This window comes from Coffea arabica, chromosome 4c (assembly GCF_036785885.1).
Source record: "Coffea arabica cultivar ET-39 chromosome 4c, Coffea Arabica ET-39 HiFi, whole genome shotgun sequence".
Taxonomy (NCBI): domain Eukaryota; kingdom Viridiplantae; phylum Streptophyta; class Magnoliopsida; order Gentianales; family Rubiaceae; genus Coffea; species Coffea arabica.
Genome location: NC_092316.1, coordinates 16943893 through 16954279, shown reverse-complemented (window position 1 = coordinate 16954279; position 10387 = coordinate 16943893).

Below are 10387 nucleotides of genomic sequence, written 5' to 3'. Positions count from 1 at the left end.
CTTGATTATAATTTTCGTTTATGTGAGACTATGGAGTATTTGTTCTTAATAGTCTCATCGTTTAAATCTCAATAATCTATGTATATATAGTCTCAAGCGTCCATTCCAAATATAACATCCGGTCCTTAATCGTTAGGCTCATTCAAGCCATCAAATATTTCCTTTCACTCACCCAAATCTCACAACTTTTAATATCTCAAATTTGCGATCAAACATTGGGTCCCATCTTCAACCCTAAGTTCTCGACCTTTTTTTTTTCTTCCCAGAATTCAGCCAATTTAGTTTGAAATTTCAACTCCTTGTGAAGAACTTCTATTTCTATACGCATCTCTTCCAAACTTTTCATTCATTCATTTTCTTAAACCTGACTGTTAGCCTATCAACAACTCAAGCATCTAAATAAGCAGCAAATCAGAATTTGAAACTCAACTATCCACAACCTGTAAGTTCTCACGCATCTAAATCATCCAGGTATATTTACTCTTCCCTCTCCTCGAGTGATACTTAAGAAAATCCACACACACGACTAAATTAATACCTCTTGATATAATGATATGTGCTTTCATTCTAAGGTCTTATTCATGTGTGTAGTGAAACCATAAATTACACGCCATATGAAACAAGTTCCAAATCCTAACCAAAAAAAAAAAAAAAAAACTGTTACGCACTAGCAGGACCAAAATCCCATTCCTCAAAATTTTGTCTAAATCAAACCAATCATGACTTACAAGATAAGTTCAATACTTTTGTTGTATTTTGAATGTATCTGTGGCAAAATGCGATTCAAAATTTTCAAAATTAGAATTAAAGATACAAATTTTTCTTCACGACCCAAAACTAAATTTTCTTAATAAGAGATTTCTAATAATGTTTAACCACAATCATCAATACATATTTAAAATCTCTCAAATAGATTTAAGAATATTAATCATGCAACTTAATGCATGATTTTTAAAACATATACATAATAATCATAACATATACATGGAGGGTGTTCCAACACTTTTCCTCAAAGTTTCGAGTTAAATCTATGTTCGAGTAAGGCGTATATTTTAGAAAATACATTTAAGAAAGATAGGTAAACATGCATGTTCATATTCGCATAGCCTGTGATCCAATACCTTTACCACCCTTTTATCCAACCAAGAGTTAACTCTACTGGTACATAAAACCCGATCATTTCTAATCTCTGATTCATAACAAATAGGCATTCATGTTCCTAAGAAAGATTCGAACTTGAACACTATCTGATTTCAAGTCTCAAACGAGTTCAAAATGTGTATACATATATATATATAAATTTTGTGAAAAGTAAAACAAGTGAATCTGGGTATAGTATTAGTCAAGTAAAATTGAAAGCGCTTTTGTTCAAGTAGAACAAATTGGTAATGAGTTCAAGTCATCTCACCAAACCCACGAAATACTTTTGAAGTTCAAACTTTCACAAAAGTTGAAATATAGCCACAGGACCAATCATAATATACGTATAAAGCAGTTATTAAAATTTCACACAGGAAAATCTCACTAAATTCCCAATTAGGTTAATCCATTATACACTGGTAAATCTAATCTTCTGATTTATTCTCGATTCATATTCAGTACTAGGATCTCATTAAATTATATAAGACTATCCATCAATTTTTCACACGAGTACAGGGTTGTCTAAGCCCTCGGTCACGACTCCTTTTTCCTATTCCTGCTACCATACTTAATAGGAGTCTATAAGCGCAAGAAAAGGAATAATTAATCATAAAAGAACTTAATGCATATACAAGTTGCAAAAATATTTAGAATCAAGACATGATTCTTTACATGTATCGAAGGTTAAGTACGAGTTAAGAAGTCACAAAACAAACCCAATATGTCAAATACTGTATATAGGCAATTAAGGGTCACAAAATGTAGAAGTATATGCAAACGGGATATAAAAGGTCTCACGGCATGCACCACCCTTCCTAAGTCCTTAATTAAACCAATGGGTCCGAATATCACTAATTCCAATCAGATCACCTGCGTTTACGAAATTAGATCCAATCAAACCATAACACAAGCGGAAACCAAAGGTTATCCATTCAAAGTTCAAAATCTTTAATAAGCAAGCCACCAAGCAGACCACCATCATCTCCAAGAATAACCAGTCTTAGGGTTTTATAGTTAAAGTCTCAAACTCCAAGTTCAAACCCAAGAAATAAATACAACTTGCTAACTTACATGTCAAATGGAAATCAAATCAATTCACACTAACTGCATGTTCTTGAATGCGATTACTCTATATCTCAAAATTCCCTCAATCAGTACACCTAAAGATAGGCTCACCCTTCTTGAAAACCAAGAATTTTAAAACATAAGAAGAGTATTTAAAGTAATAAAAATCTTATCAAGTTCAAGATTTTCATTATAAAAACATAAGTTCGCCGTTCTTCCGAAAATTCAAGATATTTTTATTATTATTCTTTTTTTTTTTTTGTAAAGCATAGACGAATTCAAGTGTGAGAATACACCAGTATACAATCAAGGGGGAAAATCTAGTTTAGAAATTTTTAACCTTGTATCAGCCCATCACATACAAAATTTCAACAAACTAATCAGTTATTCACAAATTTTTAAATTGAAATTCAAGTAAAATTCACATATTTACCAAAATCGAAAAATTACACATACTTAAAGCATATATATATTATTTCCAATCATCGTTTGAAAATAAAATTAGTACATCCTCATTTTTCCTTTAGAATTTCAAAGCATAAATTCTCTAGGAGGTAAATGAGCAGGAAAATGCATTTTATTCCTTTGAAACTCTTTCATCTGGGTTCACAATCACGATACATGGAGTTTGACCATCAAATCTCGGTCTCTTATCCGCTTTAGCCAGCACTAATAACTGCCTCACTTGTTTCCACACTTACAAGCGTAATAATAATTCAAATTCGTCCAATCTTTTACTACTAATCTCTCATCCCATATTTTCCTTCAATATAACATCAGCTAATTCCTCAATTTTTATTTCTACAAGTCCCAAGTAAGAAACTCTCAAGTAACCAATTTCTTTAACCCGTAGGATACAATAGATCCTCTAATTCACATAATATTCAAATTAATCCCACAGTCAGGCATCCTAAACTTTAAGCCTAGGATACACTACAAGATCTAAAGTCTATGCTCTGATACCAACTGTGACGCCCCCACTTCTCCCTAAGGCGAACCAAAGGGTATCCGCGGGACGCCTGCTTAGTTCTCGCCAGGAATCAAGCAATTTCCATTCAATTATTAACGATCTTCACAACACATGTAAATAACTTAAATACAGTAAATGCGAAAGCGTTAAAACTTAACAGTAGTCATCCATTATCCAGCCCGCACGTCGGGTATTCAAAGTACATCATAATTCTCAAATATACATCACGCCCCAAAAGTTACATTTCAACTCCAAAACTACAACCCAAAATCAATGGCATAGCCAAAATATAATAGAAATCCTAAACAAAAGCTCATCAGGAGGGTTTCTCCAGTACGCTTCCGAGTTCAAACCTGTTAAGGAAAACAAATCTATAGGGTGAGCAAAACGCTCGTGAGGTCAAGAACACACATGCAGGCACATAGTTCAGGTAACAAGTCCAAGTAACAGTTCAAGTGATAACTTGCAAGTAATTAATAATGCCAACAAAATGTAAACAGAAACAATTCAAGGATATGGTAGCTCTCAGGAGCTAAATTCCACTTGCTTTGCCAGTTCATTCGTATATCTTCCCGCGATGACTCTCCGTCAACCGGATTGATATTTCCAAACCATAGATCACCACTTCTCAACCGTCCACCATACACCGCTTCGGGCCCGCACGACATTTATGAGGCGATACTCCACGAGTATGCCAAGCAAGATCTCTCCAATAGATCAAGCGTATCATGTGAATCTCATAACTCACCGAAATTCCCGACCAAACCCATGCCGGCTCGATTTTCAAGGTCGGCCTATGAGTTTGGGCGTCCCCCATGTGTCATGTAAGTGTCGAGGAGATTCACTTCAACGACGTATGCAGCCATAGCATACAATGTCATGTATTCAAGCATTTGACAGGTTTAAGCATGTATTTCAGGTCATGTAAATCAGGCAAACCATGTTAAGCATGAGTCATTTGTTTCAAATGAGAACAAGTGCGATAAAGTACACACTCGGCTCCATTTTTCAAAACCAAGTAGGCCAAGCATGAATCAAGTCCATAGAGTTCAAGTAGTCATACACTTGACACTCACCGAGCAAAACAAGAAAAAATATTTTCTGGAAGTTCAAGTGTGCACGGTAGGATTCTCTTGAAGGTTCTCGTGTGCGCCTGAGCAAATAATAATGTATTATAATTCATATATCCCAATTATCAAGGAAGATTGTACACTAGTACAATCTAAGGAAATTTCACGAAATCAAACCTCAATTATTCGTAAATCGAGGTTCAATTAGAGTTTCTTAAAGTACAGGAGCATTTGGGTTTTTATCTTGGAAATCAAGGTTAAAATGTTTGCATAATGTCGAAAGAATAAAGAGTTCTTGGAAATCTCTATTTCCTTGAAAGTTGGAAATTTTCAGTTTTGATATGAATTTTTGAAAAATCGTATCTCACTTGATACAAGTCTAAAATTGGAAAATTTATACCGTTGGAAACCTCTTAGAAAGTACTAAAAGTTCTTAGAAGACACTTTTCTACGAATCTAAGTGGAAGGTATTCAAAAATGGGCTTAAAGTTGGTGTTCCAGAACACTCAGGATTGAGCAGGGGTTGGTTTTTCGCTGACTTTGGAAATTCGGAAAAATTCACACGTTGCGAGCTAGCCTCTGAAATTTGTAAATCAATTAGAGTTGCAAGTAAGGTTTACAATAGAAAAAGTGGATCAATGATCGGAGTTTCGAGCACCAAGATATGGTAGCTCAAAATTGGGGAAAATTAAAGACTGTTGAACAATTTCCAGATTTGGGTTTCCGAATTCGGACCTTTAGTTAAGTGTCGAAATGGACTTGGATTGGCACCAAAGTTTGCAGTATAGTAATCCTATATGAAGGGTATCTCTCTATCAAATTTCATAGAAAAATACCTTCGGAAAGGTGGTTAACTAATCAACCAAAGTTTTGAATTTACTAGGGCAAAACTGCCGTTAGCTCCATTTCTCTCCGTTTCCAAACATTCGGTTAAGGAAAACCTCCAAACATGGTTCATTTGTGCAAGAAAAGTCTAAGGGACATACATGGTACATTTGGTGGGTGTTTAGCACCAAGAAATTCATTTAGTAAGACCACAACAAGTCTTACATCAAATCTGTCCAAATCCAAGGTCTTTCAAGAACAGGGCAGTCGCAGTATTTTGATCATAACTCAATCAATTTAACTCAGAATTGAGCATGGTTGATAGTTTAGGAAAATACATTCATAGGGCTATAATTTCACAGAAGAAATCATTTTGAATTTCGGCACACAACTAGCTTGAAATCGAGCTTCAAGTCACAGCTTCTGTATTTCATTCTAGCAGAACAGAGAAACAGAACAGCTGAATTCAGAAGAATGGTACGGTTCACACACATGGAACCAAAATGTGAATTTTATACTGTTGGAAAGATGAGATTGTCTAGTTTCAAATTCCACTAACGGCACTTGATTTCGACGTCGGAGGACGGAATTATGGACGAAATACGAACACTGGTCTGGGCATGACGGGAACAGTTTCCAGATTACTAGCTTTGGGAAATAAATTCATTTGACCAACCAAAACTCAGTATTTTTCAATGAAAACTTTTATACAACTACTAGAACATGTAAACAACACAATCAAGCCATTAAATCCTCAAATTTCTGCATTATAGTGGCCGAACAAAGCAGGGGCAAAACGGTCAGATTTGGCCTTTGCACCCATCATGAGTTTCCATCAATTTTCCACCAACAAACCACTAATTTAAGCACTAATCCAACATTAAACCCATCATTAATCATCACATTAGCCATCAAGATGAAGGGTGGGAGTTCATAGAGCCCACCTTCCAATTTTTCCAACAACAACAACAACCCATATGAAAATTCAAGCTCATAAGTGTCATTCAACTCTTATAGACCAAGTTTAGAGTATTAGATCACTATATACCTTTTTGGTGTGCCTAAGACCAGAATTTCGGCCCTCCTTAAAGCTCCAAGAAACCATGGAAAGCTCCTCTTTTTTGTAGCTAAATGGACTCTCCAAATGTTAAGCTAAGTAGAGTTAAAATTTGAGAGGATTTGGTAGTGATTTGAGCAAGATTTTGGAGTAGAATTTGATGAAGCAAGTTTGGTTCTTGCTCTTGGTGTTGGACGGCAGCTTTGAGGAGGAAGAAGAATGTTGTTGGCTGATAATGAGGCTTATGTGAGAGACTTAAGAATATGTGGCTAAGAATGCCTCAAAAGTCAACTCTCTCGTGCGCGCGTGTACGCGCGCGTTTCGTACTCGATTCCTCTTGCATTTGTTTCACTAGTGCACTAAACCTCTAATGCACTTATATTTATATAAATATTATTCACCCTTAATTGACCCAAAATAATGGTCTAAAGTCCCTCAATTAATCGCGCGCGTGAAAACGCGTATTTCCAATTTAGACGCGATAAAGTGAAACCTTCAAGAAATTCTTATAACGATTGCACCCCTTACTATCACTTGAGTGTTTAAACCTAAAATTACCTATTTTAGAACTATTATACAAGTCTCCAATTTCCAAACTTATTGTACTCTCAATCGGTTAAAATTTCCAAACACGTTTTCGTTATTTTCACTAAACGAGCTTCCAAAAAATTAATTTTTGAAACAAGTCACTTTAAAAATATAATGAAGCTATAACTCCATATATTTAGGTCTAATAAGGATAGAAAATAATATTCGGGGCAAAAATCCAAATAGATAATTAATTGAACCAAAATTAGAGGTTTAAAAATAATAATTTTACGAGTCCTCACATGAATTGAGTATTAATTTCTCAATTAACCTTTCTTAATCTATTATTGATCGTTCTTAATTCTCTAATATTAATACACTTCCGATTCAAGTATAGCCTAGAAAAATGTGCACCCGTCGTTCCGGACTAAACAAATTTTTGAAAAGCGAATTTTTCAACAAAACGCTTTAAAAATATAAAGAGGCGTCGTTCCATATAAATGGATTTAAAATGGTCGAAATAAATAATTCTAAGAAAATGGGTGAATAATCATTTAAATATTCCAGTAATATTCTATAAAAATAAGAAAATTTTCGGATTCTCACATCCTCCCCTCCTTGAAAGGAATTTCGTCCTCTAAATTCATACTTAGAACAATATCATTCCCTTCATGGTTAAGCCTATCAGATCAATCATTGACTTACGTTTTCCAACTCAATCCAAATCATGCGTTGATTACTTTCTTCCGGGAGATTTTAACTTTCAGAAGGCATATACAATCACCTCATCATATATTATTAATATTCATTCTAAACCATCCTTTGAACCATCTGTATAAATCACAAAATCACCTCATCCGCTCGGTAAAGCCAACACAAGTGCACTGGTTAAACGATTTTCACCTTCAAATTCTTCCTCACATTTAGAATCTCAAATAACTTGCCAAGTCTCGTATCCTTAGAAGTTCCTGATCAAGCCAAGGTAATATTCGACTACCTCTAGAAGCTCCAAATTTCGGTAGGATTTTCTAGTCATTTCCTCTTAAACAGCTTCCACTTAAACTGAGTTAACAACAATTTCTTCCTTAGATATTATATAATTTAGAAAGGCTATTTCTTCCCATCGAACTCATATTTATTGAACTTAACAAAAGTTAACATTCTCTTGGAATTTGTAAAACTACCGTCAGGTATTTTTTTTTCATGATCTTCTCAAACTTTAGGGTATATCAATACATCATCAATAAATGCCATCACAGATTAATCCTATTACGATTTAAAACCTTGATGCATTAATGCAATAATTGCTGCTAATACATTAGTCAACCGAATTGGCATAACTGAAAATTCAAGCATCCCCATCTTGAATTGGAAGTGGTTAAGCACATCAGTTTCTAGGATTCCCGGTTGGTAGTAACTCAACTTAAATCCCTTATTCGCTGATCTTGACCCTTGATTATAATTCTCGTTTATGTGAGGCAATGGAATATTTGTTCTTAATAGTCTCATCGTTCAAATCTCAATAATCTATGTATGTATAGTCTCAAGCGTCCATTCCAAATATAACATCCGGTCCTTAATCATTAGTCTCATTCAAGCCATCAAATATTTCCTTTCACTCACCCAAATCTCACAACTTTTAATATCTCAAATTGGCGATCAAACATTGGGTCCCATCTTCAACCCTAAATTCTCGACCTTTTTTTTTTCTTCCCAGAATTCAGCCAATTTAGTTTGGAATTCCAACTCCTTGTGAAGAACTTCTATTTCTATACGCATCTCTTCCAAACTTTTCATTCATCCATTTTCTTAATCCTAACTGTTAGCCTATCAACAGCTCAAGCATCTAAATAAGCAGCAAATCAGAATTTGAAACTCAACTATCCACAACCTGTAAATTCTCACACATCTAAGTTATCCAGGTATATTTACTCTTCCCTCTCCTCGAATGATACTTAAGAAAATCCACACACACGACTAAAGTAATACCTCTTGATATAATGATATATACTTCCATTCTAAGGTCTTACTCACGTGTGTAGTGAAACCATAAATTACACGCCATATGAAATAAGTTTCAAATCCTAACAAAAAAAAAAAAAAAACTGTTTCGCACTAGCAGGACCAAAATCCCTTTCCTCAAAATTTTGTCTAAATCAAACCAATCATGACTTACAAGATAAGGTCAAAACTTTTGATGTATTTTGAATCTTTCTGTGGCAAAATGCGATTCAAAATTTTCAAAATTAGAGTTAAAGATACAAATTTTTCTTCACGACCCAAAACTAAATTTTCTTAGTAAGAGATTTCAAATAATGTTTAACCACAATCATCAATACATATTTAAAATCTCTCAAATAGATTTAAGAATATTAATCATGCAACTTAATGCATGATTTTTAAAACATATACATAATAATCATAACATATACATGGAGGGTGTTCCAACACTTTTCCTCAAAGTTTCGAGTTAAATCTATGTTCGAGTAAGGCGTATATTTTAGAAAATACATTTAAGAAATATAGGTAAACATGTAGGTTCATATTCGCATAACCTGTGATCCAATACCTTTACCACCCTTTTATCCAACCAAGAGTTAACTCTACTGGTACATAAAACCCGATCATTTCTAATCTCTGATTCATAACAAATAGGCATTCATGTTCCTAAGAAAGATTGGAACTTGAACTCTATCTGATTTCGATTCTCAAACGAGTTCAAAATGTGTATACATATATATATATAAATTTTGTAAAAAGTAAAACAAGTGAATCTGGGTATAGTATTAGTCAAGTAAAATTGAAAGCGCTTTTGTTTAAATAGAACAAATTGGTAATGAGTTCAAGTCATCTCACCAAACCCACGAAATACTTTTGAAGTTCAAATTTTCACAAAAGTTGAAATATGGCCACAGGACCAATCATAATATACGTATAAAGCAGCTATTAAAATTTTACACAGGAAAATCTCACTAAGTTCCCAACTAGGGAACAGATGTTTTAAAATTAGGGTAAGTCCATGGCAGCCGAGACTGCCCCCCTCCTCCAGGTGGGGGGCCGTCGGCCTCTTCCTCCCCCACCTTTAGGAAGAAGGCCTTTTCTGCGTTGTTTGAACCGCAACCGACGTCGGAGGTAGTGCAAGTCCAAGCGAGGATGACAACACACCGTGGAGAGCCTGCGGTGGTCTTCAGTGCGGCTGAAATAGCAGCGATTGCTGCTCCATTCCGCTACACTTTGGTTGGGAAGTTCTCTAAGGGACGGCCGCTGCTGCCTGACCTGAGGAAGTTCTTGTCGACTCTTGATTTGAAGGATACGGTGACTGTGGGATTGTTAGATGCTAGGCATGTGTTGCTGAAATTTCAGTGTGAAGCAGACTTCCTTCGCGTTTGGGGTCGACATTTGTGGTACGTGAATGGATGCCCCATAAGGGTTTTTAAGTGGACATCTAAGTTCCATGTGGACAGAGAGTCTTCCCTTATTCCCATCTGGTTTAGATTGCCCAAACTCCCAATTCACTTCTTTGCTAAGCCATGTCTATTTCATCTTGTCTCCTGCTTGGGTACGCCGCTTTTCGTGGATGCGGCTACGTCTTCATTTTCGCGACCGAATGTGGCACGGGTATGTGTTGAGGTGGATCTGCTCAAATCGATTCCGTCGAGAGTGTGGGTTGATATGGGAGATGGGGATGGCTTTTGGCAGGCTCTTATCCCTGAGAACCTTCCTAGTTATTGC